Below are 18,857 nucleotides of genomic sequence, written 5' to 3'. Positions count from 1 at the left end.
TCCTGGCTTTATAACAAGCAGGGGAGCTTAAGGTCCCTCTACTGTACAGATACTCTGCAAATAATGATTTTCCGAGCTGTGTGTGCAGGGAGGAATCATGGGAATCTTAAGAAACGCAGTCGTGCATGCTGTATGCACAACTTTGCACCAGCAGAATACGTTTTTTAACAGAATGCAAGTCAAGCAAACGCACGGTAGCTCGGATTTTAGCGAACACGGTGACTTGTGCAAACTTAAATTTCTACTGCTGAGAAAATTGATAGAATGATACAGTACACTTACAGTATTCCTTCGCTAGACATACATTATCTATCAAAGTAATGAAGCATTGCATAAGTTGAGGCAGAGCATTTGCATCAGGGGATTGGCATCATCACCGTCAGCGGCTCATTCATCAGCAGCTTGGCTACGAGCTGACATGTGAAATCCATTTATATTCGCGGAGGTGCACGACGACCTTTATAACTCGGCTGTGTGTTACTGTGCCGATACCTTCACCACAACACAATCCTGCAGCTGCAGCCCCCTTCAACACCTCGACTTCGCTCTATTGTGTTGAAAAGCTTTTTTGGTTTGTCTGGTTCACAGGAGACATTTTGACATGTCGCAGTAGGAAAAGCACAGGTGTGAATAATAAAATGAATGAGTTGAGTTTCATTTAGCTGCTTTGGTTTCAGGAACCTATTACTGTGCATGCTGGGTAACTGTCACACTGTCATGGATAAGTGCTACACTTCAACAGGACCATGGTTAAAGCTAATTGTTAACACCAGGGCTTTTCCCAGTCAAAATGACTGCTGTTGACTTTACTATGTCTTTGGCATATTTTGAAATATTTCAGCGTGTTAAATATAATTTTAGTTTACAAAGTAAAACTTTGTTTAAATGAAACAAAGCTTTATTATGCTGCGGTTTTTAAAGTATGTGAACTAAACATTGGTATACTTTGTTCACTTTACAAAAAGTTCCAATCATTAACTTTGTTTAGATTTTTGCCACATGGCTCCATGTGGAACTACTAATGCAGGATAACAGTTCAATCAGTGATGAACCTTTTCGTCCATGTGATTTTACACTGTAGTCCAGTTGCAATTATTGCGAAATTGCAACAGACATAAAGTAAAACTCTTTTTTATGGTTTCTGTTGTTTTGGACCTGTGGAACTAAACTACACCTGTAATTAATATTCTGTTCAAAAGTGCAACCTGCACATGCTTCACATGATGCAATAAATTACAAGGGATTACAAAGAGAGAAACAAAATAAGGACCTAAAGCAAACACAATATACTTCCAGATGATCAAACACATTAAATAAAAATAATTGTGACAACAAGCAAGTGGAAGCTCACTCCCTATCAGTCATATAGACACAGGTGTGACTCTGATGAGTATGTTGAGTATTCTGACTGAATGTGCCTTTTTCACAGGTGGACATTCTGACATGTCATAGCAGGAAATACAGTGCTGCAGAGATGATTTATTTTTGTAGGCCAACCTGGAAGTTAGTCTCACCCTGGTTCCCTCAACAAAAAGCCAACTGTCTGTTGAATTACTGCAGGAAATAAGATCTGCAACAAACAAAAGTTAATAATACTTACACATTTTGTTCAACACCATAATAAGTAAAAAGCTAATGTTGGGCTATAAAACCAACTACGTCACGGTCACATGACTCCAATGTCACCACCCCTAAACTTCCAACTTGTAGTTGATTTAGCTCTGACCTCTTCCTCAAAAGCCTTTCCTCAACGAGGCTGTGAAGGTGGGCGGGTGAGTAGATCGGTATAGTCTCATTTAGCCACTTTTTAGCAACCGGCCAGAGATGTGAAGACTTAAAGGAAATCACAACTGGCGTACTTACTGACATATTTTATATCGTAGAATAAAACACGAAAATGTAAAACCCGACTGTATTTCAGTCATATAACCCCCCAAAAAATCAAAAAAACCCATAGACTTTAGGACAGGGGAACCGGAAATGCTAAAATGCTAGCTAATTTCCATGTTTTAGGACTCAGTCACTGTATGCACAGGTGTTATGAATACCATTAATCAAGGTTGCATTCCATTAAGATGTTCCTGTTTCAGAGCTGGCCTCTGGTACATGCTTCCTCACTGTCATGACTTAGTGGAACATCTAAATGGAACTGGGCCCTCGTTAATGTTATTAGCTCCACCTGTGCTTTTCCTGCTGTGGCAAGTCCAGCTGTGTGTCCATGGGAAAAGCCTGTTCACACTACTATTTCTTTTTACTATCATAAAAGTACAGACCATAAGATGAGAATGGCCGATTACCATTTCTCCCTCAAAGGTCAGTCATCTGTCACTGGCTGATGGAAATGGCAGGTGAACTCAGAATCATGTTTTCTGAGTGTCAGGCCCGAATCATCCACCTGGATAATTTTGGTGTCTACGTTCTTTTCACTTAACAGGTAATTTACAGTAATGTTGTGCATTCAGGTGTGAGCTTATGCTTCAGGATGGTGTGTGTGTGTGTGTGTGTGTGTGTGTGTGTGTGTACATCCCTCTCGGTGTGTGAATGAAATATGGGCCAGGAAGTGAGCCAACCGAGGCCTTACTCAGCATACAGGAACGTACGGAGAGATGTAAACAACGCTAGTCAATGTATCTTCCTCACGTCACTGAGCTCGCCAAAACCACTCAGACACACACACACACACACACACACACACGCACACACACAAACACACACACACACACACACACACACACACACACACACACACACACACACACACGCACACTTCTTAAACACCACCTACACACACCTTCCATCTTTCCTTCCTGACTACCCTCCGTTACACACTCCCTCATTCCATTCACTCTCTTTAATTAACCCTCCCACCCCCACTCCTCCCCCTCGGGGCTTGCACAAATGCATGCCAAGGTGCCGAAACACATACATTTTCTTTACTAAATACTAAGCACTTTCACTTCCCTTACACACACACACACACACACACACACACACACACACACACACACACAAACAGGAAAACAAAAAACAAATTCATATGCACTCCATACTACAAAATCAAGAATTTTCTAGAAATAAACATCACACAGAAAAAAAGGGGGCCAGCTTAAAATAACAGTATGAACTCTTAAACTCTTAAATCTTTATCTAACTTTATCCAAAAATATCACGTCAACCTTGTGTCAATACACCTGATCCTGAAGTGTTTCATCAAGGTATTCAATCTATTCTTCAACCAAAACCGGTAAACAGACAGAGAGACAAAAACAACATCGCTAATAGTTTTGTTGATCTGGTAAAAAGGTTGACTCATTCACTACGCCCTACTGTTCAGGGCGTACTCTACCTTACAATAAGACTACACTTAGAAAGGATTTATAAATGGTTTATAATTATGTTATTAATATGGTTGTTAACACTAATTATTACAATTATTAACAAGTTATAACAGTTTTAATACATCGGTGCAGGCTCACTATTTGGCAAGATCAAGTTAATGCTTACTACTCATTAATCTTACTAATGAGTTATTAACATTTATAACTGGTTAAAGGAGCCTTATTGTAACTGATTAATAAATGATGATGTGTTTTACACTTTACAATAAGGCTCCCTTTTTTATCAGTTATAAATGTTTGTAACTACCTGGAGAGCTAAAGTCCTAAAGATACCAACCAGCAAAAAGCATCTCCATTTTAATATCCACTGTGCTGAACAATCTGGTTGATGATTGATGAATTGTAATATATATAAATGATAATATATACGAGTGACCATCGGTCGTACTGTGCTTTTCATGATGCATTGCTCACTGCACATTCAGACAGCAGAACTCACTATAAAATGGACCATATTGTGAGTAGTGTCTGAGTTCGGACACAGCCATAGTTACAGAAACACAGAAAGGCTAAACTTAATTGACAAACCGCTGTTTCCCATTTCCTACCACAGATAGTAGAAGCGACTCCTGACTGCATGGAGCTGTGTGTAATGAGGGACTGAACCTCTGTGTGTGAGTTTCAGCCCGACAAGGTATAAAAAATTAAAAAAATAAAAAGTCTTATTAACCTCTAATTTAAATTAAAAGTCAAGTCAATGTTATTCATAATTCACAAATTTACCTCAAAGAGCCTAACAATCAGTAGAGTACGACACCCTCGATCCCCAGACCCCTGGTTTGTCCCGAAGAATCTTTATCTTGAAATTCTTTAGTTCCATTGCCTTTAACAGGTTCTTACTAAATTTAAGGTTTAATTGTAGTTTCAAGAATCTTGTCATTTTTGCTCAGCCCACTGACAGTCCCGAGTCTTTTGTTTGATACTAGCGATTTTCTTTTGATTGTCAAAATAAACCAGTTACAGCTGGTGGATTTAGTGTCACTTGTTCCAACAGAATCAGACTTTCATGGATCAAAATTGGACAAAAAAAAAAAAAACTTAATAAAATGGAGATTATCTAAAGTGAAAGTTTCTGTAACAGGTGCTGTTACGTTCCGAAATAAACAGGAACACACTGTCACACAAGCTTTAAAAACACATGCCTCCTGCAGACTCACATGCCTGCACACACACAATCCATAACTGTCACCCCTCCTCCCAGATTGGCTCCCTTTTTCCAAACATCACTTACTAATGTCTTTGCTTTGAACCAGAAGGCTTTCTGACGTAATGCTCGCTCTGCCTCCCTCTCTCTCTCTCTCCTCTCTCTGTCGTTCATCTTTCTTTTTCTCCTCTCTGAATCTCCAGCCTCTCTCCTCTTGTTTTCTCCCTTTAATTCCATTTCCGCATCCCTCCATCCCTGATTCTCCTTCAGTCTGTGAGGAGTCTTCAGAGTGAGGAAACAGATGGGGCAGGGGGATTAGGATGATGAAAACTGCTCATTTCGGGAATGAAGAGAGCTAACCCTCAACAGATGAGAAAAAATGTACTGCAGCTCTGCAGCTTTGGTGGAAATATAACAAAAAAATGGTTAATGTATCCTGAGCCTCAGAGAGAGAGAGAGAGAGAGAGAGAGAATGAGATAGGGTGATTGAGAGAAGAAATCAGAGCTGTGGTGAGCGTGTGCACATGACCACATTTTTATTCACGCCTTTTTTTTTTTTTTGTAGTGTGAAGGAGTGAGCCCAAGAGCCAGAGAGAAAGAGGACATGCTGGAGTAATAAACTACTGTATAAGTGCACCATATAATGAGTGCAGCAGCAGGAATGAGATACCGGAAAAGGGGAAAGAAAAAGGGAGAGAAAAGAGATATTAAGGCGACAGGGAAAAATAAATATTCCTGATATCTGTGTCTCAGTCGGCACCGGGCGGCGAGGCCTGGAAACGAGGCAGGGATCGGCTCCTGGTTTGTGAAACGCCGCTGCATTATTCAGGCGGCCATTGAAGGGCTCGTATAGCTGTCGGCCATGAAGGGAGGAGATGGCAAAAGAGAGAGTGTGTGTGTGTGTGTGTGTGTGTGTGTGTGCACAGGGGAGTTGTCATTCCCTGCCTTGCAAAAAACAAGGCGTTGCTAAATTGAAGCAATTTACACACAAAGTGCTGAAGTATCTCTTAATGTAAACATGTTGCTTTGTGATTATTCTGCAGAAATACTGCATCTTATTGTTCTCGTTGTACATTAGGCAGCAAACAAGTATAACAGCAGCTTTGGAGACATCAGCTCATGAAGTCAACACAGCTCATCTATGCTCCTGCTTTCTTTTACTCTCATTATATCTTGTTTACTGCCTCGTGTTCTTCAGAGAGCCGTCTAGCCCACAGTGGAGCACTCCACCATTCATGTTTCGAGCACATACACTACAACAATGGATGAACTCATTGCACATATTGTAATGGATAATGCTCATACACCAGATTGTGCCAAAATGAGATACCCATCATTACTGCCAGCGGTGCACAGTCGACTGGCATTACAAAAGCAAGTTAATTAGGCAGGACTGCGATGGTTGATGGATTTCCTAATGCAGCCTTCCACAACTGCTGAGCCTGACCTTTATTAGTTATTTTCACTTCTGCTCCTGTAAAAATAAATTTGTCTACCAGTTCCCAACACCACCCCTGCTTTCCTCTATTGAGCTGCAGCCGCAGAGGACAGCAGACATCTCATGTGGTGGTGTAAATATTTCACTCCATGGCCATTTTTCACTGCACAGCAAGTCTGTTGATTCTACTTACTGGAGAGCACTTGTAAATTATGAAAGACAAGAAGGATGATTATATGTGTAATTTTTGTTTACACAGAAAACACTTGTTTCCACAAGTGATCTGGCGTCTACAAACATTTTAATAATTATTCTAAATCATTAAATTGTAAGTAGCCATAACAGCAATATGGATGCTTCACACAATGTTACAAGTGACCAAGAGAAACTAACCTTGGCATGGCTCTGATGGACAACAAACACATTTCAAAGGAGCTATTTGTAAGTTTTTACTATCACTACATAGCCATTGTTGCCATTAGCAGCTGTTTGTTTATGAGTCTAGAGGACGTCAAACTTCATTCCTCTCCCAGCTCTCTTGTTTTGCTTCTGTTCCTATTAAGTCTATTATTCTTATTTTATATTCTACCCAAGTTAGCATACTAACCAGCTAGCTCCAGTTCAGTTGGACTGTCTCTTCACTTTCCGATACCGAGTCACTGTAGCTTCGAGTCTGTCCTGTAAAAGTAGCGCTGCTCAGAGGGCGTATTATAACCTCTTGTATTGTAAATCTAACAATGGCTTAAACTCTTGGCAAGACTGATCAGGAAACAGCTAATGCTAGTGCTGGCTAGCAATAGCAAAAACTTACAAATAGCTCTTTTAAATGCTGGATAATGGTTTAAATGCACCCTCCATGTTTTACTTGTAACTCTTCTTATTCAGGGTCTAAATGAGGCTTGTAAACTGGTAGGTATGGTCACAAGAGGGGGTGGGAACGGCAGCACTGCCAGCCAACCGGCCTGTGAAGATTGGTGTGGCCACCAAATGACATCACAATTTTTTGGGTCAAGAATAGACAATAGACATTCAGTAGTCATAATCATTTGTTGTAAAAATAATAATAATAAAACAACTGTAAAAGTTTACTTCCTGTGTCTTAATATCACATCTCATAACCAACGTCCATCTCCTTCATGCCAGTGGCAGTGTGAAAGTTTTCTGGGTTATACAGCTGCCTCAAAGAAGGAAGTAGGTCAGCTAATCAATATGGCAGTATCCCTTAGGCCAATGAAAGCATGACAGATGTACCTGCCAAAAACCCTGAAAATCCCAACTTTAAAGGGTTTTAATAGGACAGTGGGCTAACACGAGCCACCCAAATGGCTTCACTGAGTCCTGACAGATGACATCAAGCCTGTCTCTGGTGGTTGCCTTCAAAGCTGAGTGAGGAGGCTCCACTCCTTCACAGGGGACCTGAGATATCACACAGCACGCTGAATTAAACATGTGTGAAATATTTTATGTAAATGAATTCTTTTTGAGATTATAGTAATTGAGTTTTATCTATTCTTCGGCTGCTCTGGTGAAGTCTGTTTGTTCATTTTATTTTTTGTCAATGAGAAATAATGGGAGTTTTCTTGCAATGAACACAATCTCCTGGGAGATAAATTGTCTCAGCTGCTCCTGACAAAAAGAAAAGTCTGCCTCAAGAAACAACGAAAAATTCTGTTTTCATCCTGATTAATACTGTGATTCTTGAGAAAGAGGGACTATAATATCTAACAAGGATTCCTCCAAGACAGATGAGGTATTTTTGCTGAAGTCAGTAGAAGTAAAGGAAATTTTTACTTTAAAATCATTTTAGCACCAAAAAGGCTGTAATACACTAATCTGCCCTGACTGACTGTTAATGCAAACTCAACACTTCCAGCAGCTGGTTCAGAGTTAAAGCTTCCACCACTGAATCACTGGAAGTCTTGTACTTACAAACAACTTTGTTTCTATTTCCAATCAAGGGTTTTTAGATTGGTCCAAGTGCAAATGACCTTCTGCAGCTGAGTTGGGTTTTGAACTCACTGTCATCTTTACCACATGGTTGATGTTAAAGAATTAACTTGTTTTGTCTTGGCCTACAATTCATTTTCAATTAGGGTTGGTGGCTATAACGAATACACTCGATGTACCGCGGCTTGTTCCACGTGGAAAGAAGTAAAAATAAAAGACTGTAAAAACTGTAACAGATTATATCACGAACATAGAGAACAAATTGTCACATAATTGTTTAAAGCTGCTGCCATGAAATTCACTGTTGTTGTTTCCCTTCTTTTGCTCTCTCCTATGACTTTCATCAAGAAATCTCTCCTGGGTGTGTGTGTGTGTGTGTGTGTGTGACGCAGGTGAGGCATGTGTGGTTTTGTATCTGGAGTGGAGGGAACTGGAGAGAGCAAAAGACGTGAAGGGCCAAAGCGAGTTTATATGTGTTCAGAAATGGTGTGTGAAGATGGAGGCGGACGAATTGGTCCGAAAAGGAAAAAGCACTAGGTTAAATTACTTTCTCAGGGCTTCTTCTTGATGCACTTTTTTTGCTGCTTTGAGATCTGTTTTTGTTCAGGGTCAAATTAACTTGTGATTTCCCCCTTTTTGCAAATTTAAAATTGTTCTAATAGAAACCACTGATGCATAAACGGTAAACAAGAATGTTTTAATAAAGATAAATGCTGCAGGGACTGCGATCCTACTGCTGTGATTTTATGCATCAAAGGGTTAAATCACACATTTATGTAGTGCTTTAGAGAAGATATCTAAAATATCGACGTACATATCGTGTATCGCAATATATAGTAATAATAATAATAATAATAATATCATTATTTATGGGCCATTTCACCCAGCCCTATTTTCATATACCCAAAATGACACCGTGACTCCTATCCATCATGCATTGCATAGGCAGACAGCTGTGGCAGAGCTGCTTGTTTTTTTCCACAATCGAATATTCATTTTTTTTTTTTTCACTGACAGCCTTAGCTGGTTATGGCACAGGAAGAAATAAAAGAAAGAGCTTAATGGAAACCACCATTTGTGATTCCTACTGCTTGGAAACGTAGGAAACAACAAGTTCGGAGTGAAACGAATGAGGCGGGTTGATGGAAAGCTGGTACCAAAAGGGGGGGGGGGGGCACTTTATCACTTCATCGCTCCTGAAATGCTTTTAATGCATCCTTTAAGGCAGTGTCAGTAGTGGAAATCAGCCGTGAATCCATGACCTTCGTTTCCAATTTGCCGATGCACCACACATGCTGATTTACTCCCACATCCTACCTTCCCTGTCGCCCTGCAGTGTACCATGAACCCCCCCCCCCCAAAAAAAAAACAAAAAAACAAAAACAGCCACCAGTTACTCGTCTCCTGCTGGCTGTCAACTGCTATCCATCGCACTTTTACTGTGAGGGTTCCCCCTGACTTGCCGGCATGATGAGACACTGTAAGTGAGAGAGTGTGTGTTAGTGAGATACAGCATCCTTGCTCCCAGGCTGGTGTTGCCGTGTGTGTGTGTGTGTGTGTGTGTGTGTGTGTGTGTGTGTGTGACTGAGAGTCTTCGGCACTATATGCTGTTGGTTATGTATCTCTGCGAAACTTGAGATCTGTGCCTGCAGTGAATCCTCTGTGAGACTTTAGTCTGTCGTGTGTATTGCTGACCCACAGGCTGCACACAGGTCAGGAGCTGTATACTGCACACATTCACACACATTTGTAATATTATAGTTGTTAAGGACATAATTAACCGCATTCATTGCATAACCTCTGACCACAGCCCTGCAATATTTACCATTCATTCTCCATCACACCATTTGAATCAGGCTTAAATCTCCTTATCTGCATTTTAAATAGAGGTGCTTGTATCGTGCTTGCCAGAGAGCAGCTCTGCTGTACAGCATGAAAGCAACATAAGCGGGCATGAAACAGTCTTGTTCTTCATGTTGGCTCAGCACTACAGAGTATGTGTTCATTATCCCGCTCATATGTGATTGTTGAAAGAAGCTATGGGTATTTTTGAGCCCTACATGAAAAAATTAAAACACAGCCTCCTCATTCATTTTACATGGAGACACCAATGCAGATGGCTCCACTTAAAAAATGAGAGAACAAAACAAACAAACAATGCATGGTCATCTGCAAAAAAGTTGAACTTGGCTCATCTTTTCACAGGTTGTGATGTGACATATCTGGCTAGTTATTGTGTAAAATCTTGTTGTGTAGTGTTTTAGCATCTGAAAGGCCTCCAGACTCATGATGGATCTGCTACTCAAACTGAACTTCTGGATATTTCATGCCTCTCCGGCACCTGAAACAAGACAGCCCACCTGCATGTTTTTAATGCAGGCTTGTTTTCGGTCTCACCCTCTTTCAGACTGGTCAAAAAAGCAGCCAACACCTGGTAACATCTGGCTTTTGTTGCCAGTGTGAAAGGGTACAATTGGGTCAAATGACTCTGTAGTAGTGATGGGTATTTGTTAGCTCCATCTCCAATTGACGTATGTGATGTGAACACGACACGAGGTTAACACCCTAGTTTTCGTCCTTTTTCCATGCTGTGATGTCTTTCGACAGACACCGTTACACCTGTCACCTGCCGAGCACAATGCTGTTAACCCCGAAACACTGCGGGTACACTGCACTCTGGGCTGCAAGTGTGAGCTGCAACCCAAAAATAAGTTTTAAAGACACACAATCACGGACCAAAGCGTCTCACACGGAGGCTCTGACACTTACAGGAGCACCAACCCGAAGATGAGACGCGACTGATCCATTTTACCAGTCTGCACGGCAGCTAGCAGCTCACTCTTTGAATCTGTGGAGATTTTCCCTCCTCTGCATCTGTGTGTGTGCTCTGTAAATGCGTGTGACGATGTTGCTCCATGTAGCTGTGTGTCAGTGTCCTCTCAGTCCGAACAGAGAGGTAAACTGTTCTGGCAGAGTGAATTAATTGCCCCTTTTTAGCGGTGTTAAGTAAAAATGTGCTTTTATTCTCTAATTTTGTTGTAAAGTCTTCCACTGATGTTGGGCCCACAATCAAAGCCAAACACAATCTGTTCGAAACCCACTACACTTACAAGTGTACCAAATTTATGACAATGTGTGACATGTTTATGTCCTTGAGGTGTATATCTTTATTCGTTGTCAAAGAAAAACTAACATCAGCTTTAATTGTCTGTCCTTAAATAATGCAGCTGCACCTCATTTTAAAATCAAAGCACTGCCAACAGTCTGCCTGACTGGCAGCCCCTTCACCAGCCAGTGTCATTTTCCTCCTTCAATTCGAAAAGATTCTCTTTCCATGAAGGTCTTTCAATTGCTCTTTGTTTGCCCCTCTCCTAAGAAACAGTGTGTCCAGGGAAACTCTATCAGCAGGTAATGCTTACGGCCACACAGCACTCAGGGTCAAAGAGGCATGTAAACCTCTCCACTGTGATAAGGTGCCACATTCGTATACATTCGTTCACAGAAACGAGAGGAGGGAGTTCAGACTGGTGTCAGGACCTGTCTACGTTTAGGTGGTCTGGTTTTGTCCAAACAAGAGGAGACACCAGAGGAGAACCAGAACATGCTGCAGGGATTATACTGTGCATCCATACAGGCCAAGAGATGCTGCTGGATTAACTCATTTTTAGGCAAGTACAGGAAGTATACTGTCCATCACCTGGTATATGATTGGCTGCCTGCAGGAGTGACCTACAGACCTGTTGGGGAAAAAAAGAAACAACCCCTCCACATACACCTAAACAAAAGTGATACTCTTTCTTCAAACTGTACATGAACATTTTTTGCTCTTATGCAGGTTTTCTGCAGGTTTGATTTTGGTTTGGTCACTGATCGGTTATTGATGGTTGACACTGTAGTGTTGTGCGATTCATCAGCTACATGTGCATCTGAACAGCCACATTTACAATTATCATTTGAAGTGTTTTGTATCCAGAGAAAAACCAGATCCATTTACAGATAGCTGTTTGTTTTCTTCACAGCTCTTACTCACGTGACTCACTCTCCCATATATATCAGTAATCTCTCACCCATACAGATTATTCAGTGATTGAACTGATCAGAGATCAGATAACTGCTACAGTAGCTCGGTGCTGCTTGTGGTTGATCATGTGTGTAGAATTTTTTTTTTCCCTTGTTGCTTATATATACGTTTTTGCTATCACTACACAGCCAACATTTGAATTAACAGCTGTTAACTTACTCGTTTAGAAAAAATGTTACGAGTTTATCAAACTTTATTCCTTTACTCACCAAGAAATGTCTCCAGCGGCAGAAAGCAACCCTCTTGTTTTGCTTCTCTTCTTGCACTGATGTTAGCATGCTAACCAGCTAGCCGCTTTCCGATACCGAGTCACTGTAGCATCCAGGCTGCCCTGAAAAAGAAGTAGCACTGCTCAGAGGGCATATTATGACCTTCTCTTGTCGCATAAATACTATCATGTCTGAAGCTCTTGGCAAGGCTGGTAAGTAAACAGCTGTTAATGCTAACGTTGGCTATGCAGCAATAGGTAAACTTAAAAATAGCTCCTTTAATGAGACACAGAACAGCAGCTAATTTCAGTGTAATTTATCATCACAAGGACAGAGCAGACAGACCATAGATGTGAATGGATATTTCTACAGACTGTTTACTGACACAGTTACACTTTTTTGAGATCAGATAAGCCATCCAATCAACCCAAGTTGCATGAAGTGAGTAAGTGTTAATGGGGTTAGTGTGCTGATAAAAACATGGTGTTGGCTTCCAGGCTTCAGGGGACTTTATTGGAAGGTCACACTCAGACAAATGATATAGTGATATTAGCGTCATCACAGAGCAGCTATTGACAAAACTGTGGCCAAAGTGTTTTGAAAGAAAGGATCAAAGATAAAAGTGGCTGAAGGCAAATTGTCACAGATTTTTCCATGCAACAGTAAAAGCAGTCTTTCTTAAGTCAGTCCTGGCACGGGGCTCCTGCAGCATAAACAAAAACTAAATCCTAAAAACGCCTAAATTTGTTCCTGCAGACGTCATGACCAACCAAATTGGCTTAACTTCCTCATTATAGTCTCACACAATTGTCTCCAAACCCAAAGCGATTCTCATTAGGATATAAATACTCGCTCAGCTCCCACAGTTTCACATATTACAATTACCCTTTTGGTTATGACGCTCGAAATCTCCTCAGCTCTGCCAATGACAGCTGAGATATCTTGCCAATATCTTGCCAGCTGTCTGGCTCCAGGCTCTGGCAGCCTGCGGTCCAAGTTTATGAATATGTTCTGGGCTGATGAATACCAACATTATACATTCCATTTGTCACAGAGCTGCACAATTGATTTGTGAAAATGTAAATTGTAAATTTAGTTTGCATAATTGGTAATCGCAGAATTCTGCCTCATAGAAATATTAAATTTCACTTGACGCACAGCTGCTGCAGTTGAAAACAGTCGAGATGTTAATATTAGTGCGATACACGAATGTTGGCTAATTCACTGTGATGAATAATCACAGTTAATACTAACAATCACAGTACGTTCAGTTTGTATGTGCAGCTTGAGATTCTGTTGCCAGTAATCAGCTGTTCCCTCCAGGGCGGACGGTGTGAAAACCAGCTGGTGACCTGACACTATCAGAACAGGCTTTAATTACATTTCAAGCTACACCAGGTTTTGGTGATTGCCATTAGGTCTGCAACCGGAAGGCTGCGGGTCCAAATCCCAGACCAGGTGAAAGCAGTGGAAATCATTTCTATTCTCCACAAAAATCAGCAATCTGAGCTGCTGACGAACAGTCAGGTGTGGTTGCACTGGGCAGGTCCCAGTTCAGATTTGGTGCAACTGATGTGGTTTATGAATCTGACTCAAAAAGAGGGGAGCGTTTGGTAAATCAGTAAAAATGTGTTAAAGATAGCTGCGCTGTTTGTAGTTTTTCTGTCTCTTGTATCATTTAATAGTTGTGCCTCTTTGCGATTGTTTTCCATCATTTTTTTGCTTTTTTGCAACATTTGATAGTTGTTTATTTGTGTTTGTTTTGCATCATATTGTGGTCATTTTGCATCATTTTGTGATTGTTTGACTGACTTTCCAACAACAAATGTCACTTCCTATTGCAGTTCTCATACTCACAACTTTCTTATTCTCGTAGAGGGGGCACCATGGGTGGCCAATCAGATTCCGGGGAGGCCTCTGCCAGTCCCTCTGGCCCTGCCTCTGCTGACCTTAAATTTGAGTGGCACATTAGAGGCGTAGCCACTTGCTTTTACCACAGGAAGGTTGGAAAGTTCAGGCAATTTCTCTCTTGAGAGGACACTGAAAGACTAATGTGTGCTTTTATGTCAATCGGGCTGAATTATTGGAATGTGAAAACACACAGTGTCGCTCATTCAGAACGCTGCTGTGAGAGCAGAAACAGATTCAGGGTGAATCTAAACCAATTATGTGGACATGAAAACGAAGGTACACACACACACAAACATACTCTGTCCATGCAAATCTGCTCACTCTCACACACTTACAGTGACTTTGCATTTCATTTTCTATGGTGGTATTAAAAAAATATAATATCAAAGCTCTCTGTCAAACATGTTGTCGTCTTCCTCTGTTTGCGATCAAACTTTTAAACATCATTACACACAACGACTTTGCAGCCTCTGCCTCCACATCTGCATTTACTAATACACTCCATTTGCTCTGATGTGAGGCAGCATAAATTTGAATTTCCAAGCAGAATGTACACAAATGAAATCCAGTTTATTTACTGCTGCCTGCTCAACAGAAAGAGCAGGTAGAAAATATTACAGTGTGTGTGTGTGTGCACACCTAACTTTGGTATTTAGCTCAGTCAGCTGTTTCCCGCAAGATAAATTGCAGGTTACTTTACTAAATATGCAGTTTATCCACATACAGGTCACATTAATACACTTTTTCATAAGCAGACTTTGCTAAACACCCAAAAATATGAGAATATATAACTGGTATTTTACAGAAATGTCACTACATGCTTTAGTTAAGCCCTCAATGTAATGTTTCTGTTAGTACTACATGTTCAGTTGTAGCAGTTAACAGCATCCTTTAAAGCAGGTGTGTTTTATGTATGGGTGAAAAAGCTATTTTAATAAACAAATAATCGAATAGTCGTTACCAAGAAAAATCTAAAATATTTGTAGGTTTGAACATTTTGAAATGTGAGAATTTGACACTTTTCTGTTATTTCATTTTGTTTTATATCCTTGTAAAAAGCTGCTCAGACAAAACATTTGAAGACATTTCATTGGGATCCGAGTGGTCTCGAGACTCTCCATTGTTACGTTTTGTTGCTAGGCGACATCTAGCGGCTGTAGTAATCATGAGAGTAGCAAAGGGAAAAGTGCTGTGACGCAGTGTAAAGAGAGACTAATTCCATGTCAGGAGGAGGTTGTGGTGAATGGACGGGTCAAAAAACACAGGAATGTGACACGGGAGAGTGGTGTTCAATTCCCATGTGAAACCAGCAGTTTATACTGTAACCACGTAACCATGACAACAAAGACCGTCTAATGTTGAAAAAGTACTTATTTTAACCCAAATCACCATCTTTTGCTAAAGCTAACCAAGCCATGGCCGTTATTATAGTAACCATGACGATGAATGAACCACTGTTGGTGAAGTCCGCATGTTTATTATTGTAACCATGACCACCGAGGTCCTGTACGCTTCCTGTTTTAGGGGCGCTATTTCAGGAGACACTCCTATGGGTCATATCAGAGGGTTGAAAACAGCGACCTGTGTGATTGTTCAGGATGGAGGAGTTGTTGGTAGATGGGTGTGGCTGCACCCACTATCATTCTCCCACAGGGGAAAAAACTCTCTGGCTTGTTCGTGTTTCTTTAGTCCAATCACAACCAGCGCTGAGCCCAGTGCTCCTGCAAAAATAGTGTCGAAGGGGAACTTGTTTTGGCGGAACATTTCCAAGTGAGGTGAGCACTGTCATTGCAACAGCTGATTCCCTACAAAGGAAATGCCTCAAGAAACAGTAACAGGGAGGAGGAATGAAAAGGGAGGAGATCGCTACCCCGAATAGGCGCCACAATACCCACAACCTACATCCGCTGAGTCAGACTAGGATCTGAGAAACTTTTTCACAGGCATTTTTCACTATTTCACTTATTGACCTAAAGATTAACTGGAAAAATAATCAATAGATTAATCAATGACAGGAGAGATCAAACCCATGCTGTTCTGATTTCAGGACTGTCTGTGACCATCAGGCCGCTCTGCTGCTGCACAAATATTGACCACGGCACAGATTTGAGTGGCTGAGTTGATCAGTATTTGCCTTTTGTTTGCATATGAGCCAGACAGCAGCGACAGCTCAGTTAACTAAACAGCTGTGTGGTCACGTGCAACACACACACACACACACACACACACACACACACACACACACACACACACACACACACACACCTGCAAGACAGCAGGAAATCAACACACACTGTTAGACCTCAGCAGCATTTCAGTTTAACCAGCCACACACACACACACACACACACACACACACACACACACACACACACACACACACACACTCTCATACACACAACTAAGCACACACACACATATACGACAGCCACAGATTCCCTGGAGGACCGGCTATAAACCGAACACACACCTCAGCAGCAGAATGGATTACAGCTTACCAAGCAGCCCTGGCCTTCCTTTACCATATGCTGAGGCAGCTGTTTCAGGATCTGCATGAACATGTGTGTGTGTGTGTGTGTGTGTGTGGAGATATATGACTGTGAAAAAACTGTAAGTGAGGCTTTTTGCTATTGACAAAACAATAAAATGTGTGTGTGAGCGTGTGTGGAAATGTCTTGTGTAAGGAAGAGTGGAGGGGCTCCAACAGGAATCAATAACTTACTGCACCCTTGACCCCGATAACCTATCAAGTGCTAGTTCAAAGAAATGCGGGAAGATCAATTTCCATTTTAGCAACTGATTCACATCGTCACTTCGATAAAATCATGTGAAAAGTGAAGAACATCACGAAGAAGAACGAGGACGTGAGGAGGAACAAAACGGCCGCTGATCGTCGATGCGCCGCATAAACAGCTTCACTGTCTCAATGACTCTTGTTATCTTAAATAATTTTTCCTAATTTTCATTCATATCACTTCCCTGGATTGTCTTATTTGAACTGCAGCCAAGAATCTTGGAAACCAGCCTCCAGGCCACAACAGATTCATCATTTTGTGCATTTGTTTATTGGCAAGGGAAGACGGGATCGGCTGTTATTTGGGAAGTTGATGTTGCGTGACAGTTCAATATTAAATCCTCTGAGAGGCGCATTATTTTTATGGTTAGGATGATTCCTCAAGCTACAGCTGACTAAAAAAATAAAAAAAATAAAAAAATAACACACCCAAGGCTTCTTGAGTGTTGTGCAGAGCTGGAGGGATCAAGACTTTGAAGCTCACAGGTAGATAATCTGATTGGCTGAAAACACGAAGTCTCTCGAGGTCTGATTGGTGCGTTAGACGCAGTAAATGATCCAATCAGTCTGTTGTTTTCCAGCTGAGCCAACAAACCCATGAAGGTTGTCTCAACAATGTGAGACCCTCCAGGTTGGATTTTAACAGAAAAAAAAATCTGTATTATTCCTCTGAGTAAATTCTGTTTAATATCCAAAAGAAAAAGAAAAACATTTACCGGAGCTCATGCATATTCAAATGTTCCTAAATTACCAATCCATTGCCCTTAAAAGTGCCTGCAGTATTTTGCCAGTGGCTGTTTCTTCTGCAGTATTTGTGTTTTACTGCTTTTTAAACACAGCTTTTCACAACACACCTTTCATATGTGGGCGCTTTATTTTGCCATTTGGTGCAATTCTGATATTTTGATTTTAAATATTAACTAAATATTAAGTGGATTAAATGTCAGCTGTTGTTAAGTGATGTTAAATCGCCAAAATAAAAAAGGGACAAAAGTCTGTTTTTAATCAAAATAAATATTAGTTCAACATCCACTTACTATCTTTTTGTACAGGTTGTGACAGAGCGGACCCCTGAACTCAGACTGTGCCAGAAAACCGAACATCCTAATATTAAAGGACTCAGTTCAGAACCAGGAAAAAAAAAAAAACCTGATCAGAACATCCTGCGCCCTTTGACTCTTCAACAAAACTCAAAGGCTCAGGATGGCTTAGGGGCCCTCTGACCCCAGCAGGTCCCTGGGTCTACTGGGTCCATCTATGCTCACAGTTTTCCACAGCAGATTAACTTTTACTGCCAGCGCTAAAGACCATCTTTAAGCAGACGCAGGTTACGGTTTCCCACATACCAAGCTCTGCAGTCTGGGCCACTCAGCTCTGGAGCTTCCTGTCCGAGGACCTGAACCTGAGAATCACTGATATCTTTTAAATCAGCTCAAAATTCTTATTTTAGATTAAAAAAAAAAACAGAATATTAATAACTATAATATACTTCGCTAAGAAAAGCATACTTAAAATAAAATGAATCTCCTTCAACCTTTGGGATGTTCCTGGACCAAGTAGCTGAATTTTTTCAATTGCAGTCACTGCTTTTGTTGTTGTTGTTGTTGTTGTTGTTGTTGTTGTTGTGTCCCTTTGCTGAGGTATACTTCAGTATATGTATCTCCATATGTGTATGTGTTTGTATATAATCATACACACATGTATAAATTATTGTACACCAATTATTTTGAAATAAAAAGATGAAAAAAACTGACTCTAGTCCCTGAAAAATAATCCATGTATTTCACAAATTTCAAAATGTTTTTATAGTAATTTGGTTTGAAATCTTTCTTGTTACTGTGACACCAAAATGGGGAATCGGGGAATTGGGAAACAAAAGGTGTTGGACACCACAGTTAAACACTGCAGCGCACCAGGGATTGAGTTTGAAGTCAC

The 18,857-nt window shown here is 40.8% G+C and overlaps 1 long non-coding RNA gene across 1 annotated transcript in view; it reads right to left on the bottom strand.

Annotated features, from left to right (window-relative positions):
* LOC130183224 (uncharacterized) overlaps positions 1–18,857 on the bottom strand; it is an 87,121-nt gene that overhangs the window by 14,587 nt on the left and 53,677 nt on the right. Inside the window, exon 2 of the long non-coding RNA XR_008829793.1 lies at positions 12,218–12,339. This is a non-coding gene — a long non-coding RNA (uncharacterized LOC130183224). The remainder of the gene's footprint in view (positions 1–12,217; positions 12,340–18,857) is intronic.

The sequence above is a fragment of the Seriola aureovittata genome, chromosome 16 (assembly GCF_021018895.1).
Source record: "Seriola aureovittata isolate HTS-2021-v1 ecotype China chromosome 16, ASM2101889v1, whole genome shotgun sequence".
Taxonomy (NCBI): Eukaryota; Metazoa; Chordata; class Actinopteri; order Carangiformes; family Carangidae; genus Seriola; species Seriola aureovittata.
This window is presented reverse-complemented; position numbering and strand designations above follow the sequence as displayed.